Source organism: Alligator sinensis, unplaced genomic scaffold (assembly GCF_000455745.1).
Source record: "Alligator sinensis unplaced genomic scaffold, ASM45574v1 scaffold1463_1, whole genome shotgun sequence".
Classification (NCBI taxonomy): Eukaryota; Metazoa; Chordata; order Crocodylia; family Alligatoridae; genus Alligator; species Alligator sinensis.
In genome coordinates this window covers 928,313-937,141 of record NW_005842628.1, presented here as the reverse complement: position 1 = coordinate 937,141, position 8,829 = coordinate 928,313, and positions in this window count along the sequence as shown.

Genomic DNA, 8,829 nt, shown 5'->3' with positions numbered 1-8,829 from the left:
TCCTATCAGATCTCTTAAGTTGCCTGCATCTGTACTTGTGTGTGGGATAGTGGGGGGAAAAAACCCAGGATACCATAAAAAGCAGTGATGGCATTTTACCCTCTGGCTCACTATTGAACCACTGCCCCAGCAAGGTGTTTGAAACACTGTGCTGTTGAAGGTGCTATCATATGGATAAGAAATACACAGGCACTCTGGTAAATTGTGGTCCTTAAATGTCCCATGTCACTTTTTACAAGAGCATGTCAACACAACCAGAGTTCATCTCAGGAAATGACCTTCCACTAAATATAAATTCCCCTTCAACTTCGGTTACAGTATTTCTCATTTCCTGAGTTTTAAGTTTGAAAGTCAAGTCACTTTACACTCTTTTCTATGTATCCTCATGAAGGTAGTAGCATGTTAGTAGCAAATGAAATGCTGTAGGTAATATTTGCATATCCCGTTGTAAAGAACTTTTGACATCTTTGGAATGAAAAGTACCATATACTCAGACATAGAAATTACATCTATAATTATGGCTGAAAATACAACCTAACTCCCCACTGCTTTGAAGGTTTTATGATTTTTAACTATGTGATCACACTGTTTTCCTAAGAATATAGTACGACATGCTGAATACATGTTACAACATAACTTTTGCATTACAAATGCTCAGTTCTCAAAATTTCTCAGGGACTACAAGAGTTATTTTGCATTTAGTTTTCTATGTTTTTTCTAGAATAAAGAAAGGTCTTCAGTTCTACAATTTACAGGCACCAGTTAGGTAAGGCCAGCTGCTATTTGTAAGCTATGCACTTGGACATTTAACAGGCATGAAGAACAAAAAATACAATTAGTGCCTGTTAGTTCTGCATATTGACTACATATTTCCATACTTATGCACACATGCACATGCGCATGCACACAGATACACACGTGTGCATGCAGGTACGCACATAAAAATAAATAAATGGAGTTGTGTGTGTATGTATGTATGCATGTGCGTACATACTTATATATATTCTATAGCTACCTCCTTAGTTACTTTATTTTGTTCTTAACCATTTAGCTGTTTTAAAAACATGTTTTAATTAAAAATATCTAAGGGCTTACCTCATTTTAAACTAATTATGAGGCCTGAGACTAAATGAAAAAAATCCAGAAAACTACAGTTAGAGGGCACAATAAAGAGTTTCCCATGGGGTGTTGTCTCTCAACCAATTTTTAGAAGTGCACTTTCTGAGCTGTTCATACATGTATATGGAGTATATCTTTAAAATATGCAACTCCTGGCTTATTGAAAAATCGAATGGGTATGCTCTGCATAAATTTCACATGCTGCAATTTATTAAGTCAAGCCCATGTTTCTTTTCAAACTAAGCAAAGCACACTTTCCTCAGTGAGGGCTATTTTCATGCCAAATTTCATCTTTCAAGATTAGGCCGTGTTTCTGTAGTCCTCGTCACATACTTGTTTTCTAATTTTTTTAGAATGCGGGGGGAGTGGGGCGGGGGGGATATTTTTTTCATTCACTTGTTGCACAAAAAAAGCTGAAGATATCTGATTCAGATTTTCCATGGCAAGTTTCTCTTGAGCAGAAGCTAATTATGGAAAATTGCAGTTTCAAAGGTGAAATTTTCCTTTTGGAATATTAGAAACAATTTCCTTAGCCTTTGGGAACATCAGGAGTGCAGTAGCAGCTTAATTTAAAGTGGTTACAACAATGCAAGTATAATAATATTTCCAGGGTTTATTTTATGCTTGGAAAGGAAAGAGACCTCTAATGTCTCCGAACATACCACATTTATCTTATAAATGTGATAAGAGTGCTGTTGACCTGATACTTAGTCACTCTTCTCTTGGAAACAAAATTTATACTTTTGTTGTGACTAGAGCTCTGTCATTTATATCAATGAAGTTGTACTGATTTGCATCATCTCACAACCTAGCCCCTACTGCCTTCTACCCAGAGATGTGAGCTTAACAGATACTAGTGAATTTACCAGGTGGAAGCAGAGGCTTAGATGTTGTGTCTGAGCAGGCTGCAGATAAATAGATTATTCTAATTTAGAACAGTACTTTTTGCTCATTTATTTTTAGTGAGTAAACATAAAATACCACTGTAATTGAGTGTTTTAGCTTATAGGAACAACATTCCAGCAGCAACACCTCTGCCATAATATATGGTCTCATAGGTATTCTGAAAAACTGCTTCTGTCACTACAAGACCTGTAATTAGCCAACTATTATGGTATCTAACAAAAATCCTGAGCAATCCCATATTTCCCCCCTTAAGCACAGTATCCCAAGTTTACCAGTGATATGCAAGGAGCATTTTATGCATGTGTGTGTGTTATTTTTGGTTTTATTCCTGAAAGACTTAAAGAGCTTAGAAGGTCTAAGCACCTCTGTTAAATGTGTCTTGGAGAGATCGCTTCTTCAAAGATACCCATTTTATCTCATTCCCACCCTTGGATGTATCACCTTTTTCTGCCCAGGGCAGGGGGTCGGACCTGATGATCTGTTTAGGTCCCTTCCGACCCTAAGCACTATGATACTATGATTCTATGTATGCAGAATGGGAAATTCCCAGACCCCGAGTTCTAAAATGGTTAATTGCAGTAGGGGCTTCTTATCCCAGCTTTGTACTGGAATATGGTTGCTTTCAATTGCTGGAGTCCAGGGGTCAAAAAAACCCCTCTGTACTCCTCCCTTGCAGTTCAGAGAACAACTGAATGTGTAGTATGTGGTGCCGCAGGTGTGTCTGCCACGCTACATACCGCACAGCCATGCTTATCTGGACATGGCTATCGTGACTAGGTATCAGGTCAATTGCACCCATTATAGCTTCTTGAACAGCACTTTAGATAACTGTCAGTACATTTGCAACAATGTGCAGTGCTTAAATAGACTTATTATCATCTCCTAATTATGCATAAGCTCACACACAGAGGCTGCAAATTGGGTCTGTTAAGGGGCTGTCAAGTGTATAGACTGTGTATAGCCAGCAACCCCTGCCATGATGGTCAATGATCATCTATTAACCCTTAATTTGAATTGAAATTTGATTTGAACTGTGTGATGAAAATCAATTAACGTGGTTTAGAAAACAGTGAGCATGTCAGCAAACTGTCATAATAACCTACTGTTGAGCCTTCAGGCTGGAGCGCTACAAAAATGCCACAAAGTCATATGGTAGCATGCTTTCCAGCCTGGGGCATGATGAGGGGACTGCTTGGCTCTGGCTCTGTTCTCCCTCCCCACTGCAGGGGGGCAGGGTGTCAGTGAGTCCAATGTAGCCCTGGCATTTTGGTGGTGGCAACTCTGCTCATCACCTCCTAAAGTGGGGCAAGCTTTCAGTGATCTCTCCATTCCTGTGAGTCCCCATCCTGTTCCCTCTCTTCCCTCAACAAGGGAGCAGGCATCCTGTCAGTGATAGGGTGGCACCTCAGCATAGGCAACTGGTAGGGGGTGCACGTGCCCCCCCACAACAGGGCTGGTGCCTCCCCGACTGCTGACACTGATGCTATCAGCAGGGCTGTGCCCTCTCTGACAGGGCTGCCGCCATTAGCAGCTTCTGCAGGTGCCCCCCGCCCCCCAGATTCAGGAGGCACCAGTTGCTTGTGCCCCTTAGGGAACCCACAAGAAATTAGAGACCAGAGCTCTAAGTGATGGTCCATTCCTCCTTCCTTCCCTCCGCCTTTGGAGTGGGGGAGAGCAGAGCATTGTGGGACTAGGAGACCCTCTGCTGCACTATAATGCAGTGCGCAGATGTGGCACTACATATACTTCAGGGAATTATGCAGTTATGCACCTGCACAATTTTGCACATAAAAGGCATAACTGCACATAATTGCATAATTTTGCAAAATTTAACCCCAGTGGGCTCTGTGCCTCTACCTCTGCAGGGCTCCCAGCACTTCAGCTGTGAGCCCCATGTGGAGGCACTGAGCACAGTGGTGCATGGCTGGACAGCTGGTAAGTGGGGAGGGGAGCGCCTGCCTGCAGGAGGGGGAGGTGGGTATGGAGTTTGTGGGTGGTTGTGGGGGTGTGTGTGGGTATGGTGGGGTTTGTTGGGTGTGGGCCACATGCCATTGGGCTGGGCCGGCTGGCTTCACGGCTTGGAAGCCACATGTGGAGGCATGGAGCCCAGCCTGATGGCATGCAGCTCTGTGCCTCCACATGGGACTTCCAGCCTAGTCCAGTGGTGCGCAGCTCCCACCTGCAGTGCTGCGAGCCTCACTGGCTCGCACAGAGCCAGCCTGGTCTGGTTCAAAGGTATGCATGAGTGGGCCAGGCTGGGCCAGCTCCCTATCATCACATGGAGCCCTTGGGACTTAGCTGGAGCCATGTGCCACTGGGGGCTCTGCCTGCCACAGTCATGAGCACCCTGAGGGCCCACCACTTGCTGCTACTGAGCCACCAGCAACAGGAGCTGTGCACCATGGTGAGGATGTGTGGCAGCGGGGCCCAAACCCACCCACAAATCCCACAGGGATTAGTAGGAGCATTGCCAGCAGATTGAGGGAAGGCCACATCTGGAGTACTGTGTCCAGTTTTGTCCCCCCCTCCCACCAAGAAAGGTTGGGGACAAGTTGGAGAGAGTCCAGTGGAGGGCAGCAAAAATGGTTAGGGAGCTAGGGTGCATGATTTATGAGGGGAGGCCGAGGGAACTGGGATTATTTAGTCTGTAGAAGAAAAGACTGAGGGGGGATTTAATAGCAGCCTTTAACTATGTGAAGGGTGGTTATGAAGAGGATGGAGCTGGACTGTTCTCAGTGGTGGCAGATGAGAGAACAAGGAGCAATGGTCTCCAGTTGTAGTAAGGGGAGTTTAGGTTGGATATTAGGAAAAACTTTCTTACTAGGAGGGTGGTGAAGCACTGGAATGGGTTACCTCCATCCTTGGCTGTTTTTATGGCCTGGCTTGACAAAGCCCTGGCTGGAATGATCTAGTTGGGGATGGTCCTGCTTTGAACAGGTGCTTGGACTAGATGACCTCCTGAGGTCCCTGCCAACCCTAACGTTCTATGATTCTATGATTCTAAAATGGATGTAATCCCCATACTGATTTTTTTCTGAGACAAAGTAGTGAGTAAGATCAGCATGTAGATGTCACTCAAAAATGTCAAAGCTGGAGACACTGGTGTTGCTCTGCAGTAATCCTTGTAAGTCAAAGCACATCTTATTTTGAGGTACCAGCAGAATGACCAAATATTCATAAATTTACAGACAGTCCATAAAAAAGGCTAAAAATGCTTGTCTATAAAGTTCTTTAAAAAATCAAGCCATTCTTAGAAACTGAGAAGCCCTGAGCTTGATTGAAGGTCTGTTGTCAAAATGAGGCTAGATGCAAGTGTTGGGCAGACAGAGCAGAGTACTGCCATCTTGTGTCTGAGTGAGATCACAGTTCAGTACCTGCAGAGAACTCTCCCTCAGTATTTTGTGGCCCACAGGAACCTCCCTAGCCTCCTTCTAGCCCCCAATCACATGTTGCCACTGCTTCTTGTTGACTGCTCACCTTCAACCCCCTGGCAATCTGAGGCACTGGGACAGGGAGGAAGAGTAAAGTAGTCAGGTCAGAGCTTCAGGGGTAGAAGACATTAGTGTTGAGTTCTGTGCCAGGTCAGGGGAAGCAGGGCCAGTGGGGGGGCCAGGCTGGGAGGTGGGCTGGTAGGGAGGGAGCACAGTGTGCGGTGTCAGGCGAGTAGGGGACCCCAGAGGTGGGAGCAGCATTGTGTAAAACCATTGTTTCCATCATGTAAGCCTGACTGGTATTAATTCTGGGCCTTGCTACCAACTTGGACGGATTACATTTGTATTATGTAAAACATCTATCAATAAAAAAAAAAATCTGTAAAAAGGTTGCAGATTGTCAATAAAAAAAAAATGGGGGCGGGCTTGGCAATCCTGGCTACTAGCCTAAGCTAAACCTATAGAAGACCATTAACATCTTGTGATGGCAACTCTGCCCTCTGCTCTTGATAGCAGGTGGCCAAGCATGCTGTCTCTTCATGCTTCAGTTGCATCAGGACCATATCTGTCAAGGAGCATGTTTCAAGAGATCTGTTGTCATATATTACATAGCTTCAAGGAATAATTGTTATAATATATAAGCAATTGTAATTTAATTGTACCTCAGTACTATTTAGTATCTATAGTGCTATAGAACCTGAGTTTTAACCAAACCTGCTTCCCCAAGATATAGATGGTTTCTAAACAGTTCAGAGTATATGGAATCTGGTGTTTTATTAGTCAATCTCTGGTATAGACTAACTGAAGGCATCCACTAACATTAAGAAGGTGCAATTCTTGGCTTGATTTATAGATGTATTCATTTTTCACAAATATATTGTAAGTGGATCCCAAGCAGTTTGATGGTAGAGAGTTGCAAGTTCTGACTTAATGAAAGAACCAAGATTTAAAAAAAACCCACCACAATCACCTCTGATATAAATGCTTGCCTTTCTTGAGGAACTACAGGTCTGGACAAAATTTTAGGTGCTCATATTAATCTTCCTATCATCAATTTGGCAGTGCTGAAAAACACTTTTTATATTGGTTAAGCCAGGGGGTACTTTGAAATGTCTCAGGGGGTATGCGTGGGTGGGCAGGGATGGAGCATCACCACCCCATGCTGCAGCCTCATAGGAGCAGGGCTGGGGCAGGGCAAGGGCAGCAGTGCCCCTCTGTGGGTTGAACAGGCACACCCAGCCAGCTGGATGCTGGGAGAGAAGCTTGCATACAGTGGCGGCTGCCATCCACCACACCGTGCCACTGCTCTGTGTGCATCTGCCACCACCCCTCTCCCTTCCCTCCCCCCCCCGCCCCCACTTTGTGACCAGCTGCCAGGGGTACACTGCTCAAAAAAGGTTGAAAACCTCTGGGTTAAGCAATGCTCCTAACTGCCAGCTTCCCAGTATTCTCTCCACTTTTGATCAGTTCGATTAAATCTGTCTGAGGCTACATCACATTTAAAGTATACGATATATATTTTTTTTAATCCCTTGATAGATGGGATTTTCTTACATTTTATTTTCCTTATTAGCTTTTAAATATACATTATCTATAGGTTAGCTGTAACTGAAATAAACATTCATCTACAAGCCTTTGTTAACTTACATTTTTTTCAATGGATTGGTTCTGTGTTGGAAATTTCACAGGTCTGATCTTATTCTATGTTAGACATTTTCTGGAAAGACAGGCAAATAGCTCAAGCCATTTGAAATGTCTGAAGCTTTAAAGACTGTGGTGTACTCACTTCTTGGAAGTTATTTATCTTTTAAGAAGTATAACCCCAAAACCTCATCTTGATCTTTTCTGAGAATGTATACCTTTTATTTACTGGGGGGCAGCAGAGTGAAGGATTTATGAAACACCATTGTCTTGTGTATATCAATGACCACCTTTAATCACAAACATTTGCCAAGATGTAACAAGAAACTGTACTGGAGTCACACTTCCTCCATAAATACAACAGAAAGTAACAGAAAGTATTCCATTAGGGATTTGCGAAACAGGCCCTATTCGATTCAGATTTGGATTGGGCCCAAATCAGGGACAGTGATTCAATTCGTTGATTCAGATCATTGTCCCCCATTCAATTCGGCCAAATCTGAATCTTAAGATTCGTTGCTGATTTGGAGAATAAGCGATTCGGACATAGACACAGCTTTAAATGTTTTTTCTACATACCTCAAGATACCAGTTGTGGCTCGTGAACACTGCAATGCTGGGGTGGTTGAAGCATCTCACAGGAGTGCAGGGCCTCCCCCGCATGCTTGGCGGCGAACCCAGAAATGGACCAGAAGTACTTCAGGTCCACTTTTGGGTCCATTGAGGAGCACGCAGGGGGGCCCCTGTGCCCTCCGGCTCAGCAATCGGCCACAGGGGGGCACCAGGTGCCCCTCCCAGACCCAGAAGGCACCAGTCGCTGAGCCAGGGGCCTGGGAGGGCCCCCCTGAGTGCTCCCTGGTGGACCCGGAAGTGGACTGGAAGTTCTTCTGGTCCACTTCTGGATCCACTGCCAAGCATGCTGGGGACCCCCCATGCTCCTGTGGGACACTCCATCTGCCCCACAACTGCAGCATTCATGAGCTGCCTGGTACCTTGAGGTATGTAGAAAAAACATTTAAACCTGTGTCTATGTCTGAATTGCTGAATCTTTCCAAATCTCTCCAAATCGATTCAGAGAGATTAAAGGGTCTCCTGATTCAATTCAGATTCGGAGATTTGGGTACTGAATCAGGCCAAATCTCCACCAGATCGAGTCGGCGACCGAAGCTTCGCACAGCCCTATATTCCATGTCAATCTCTAAATACTGAATTTTTAGTGGAAATCCTACTGAGTTTTTTATTTTATATAGACTCCAGTTCACGTTTGATAAACTTTGAATCTATGAATCTATAAACTTTATATGTTTCTGATACAAAGCTGGTAGCATTTGCAAAATGGTCAAAACAGGCATCCAACTCAATTAATCAAGTCCGCTCTGAAGCGGCAGAGCTCCAGTGTGTCACAGGACAGAAAAGTATGTGTATAAATGCCCCAAGATTCCAGGCGATTTAAGGAAGCCACTTTTGGTGGTAGGCTTTGGAGATAAGTTCACAAGACAGTTGGGAGGGACCATCCTGTGAGGCAAGAAAGAGAAGAAGGGAGGATGAAGCAATGAATAGTGTCTTGATGTTCAGAAAAAAGTAAAGAGAGGTAGTTAACCATGTGAGTCTGAAGTCAGTTAGAAGGCAGGGTAGATCTTCACCTTTATAGACTAAGACATGAGGAGCTACAGAAGGGTTTAAGGGAGGAGAGAGTTCATTGCTGCATAGCTTACAGTCTCTGCAGGAGCTC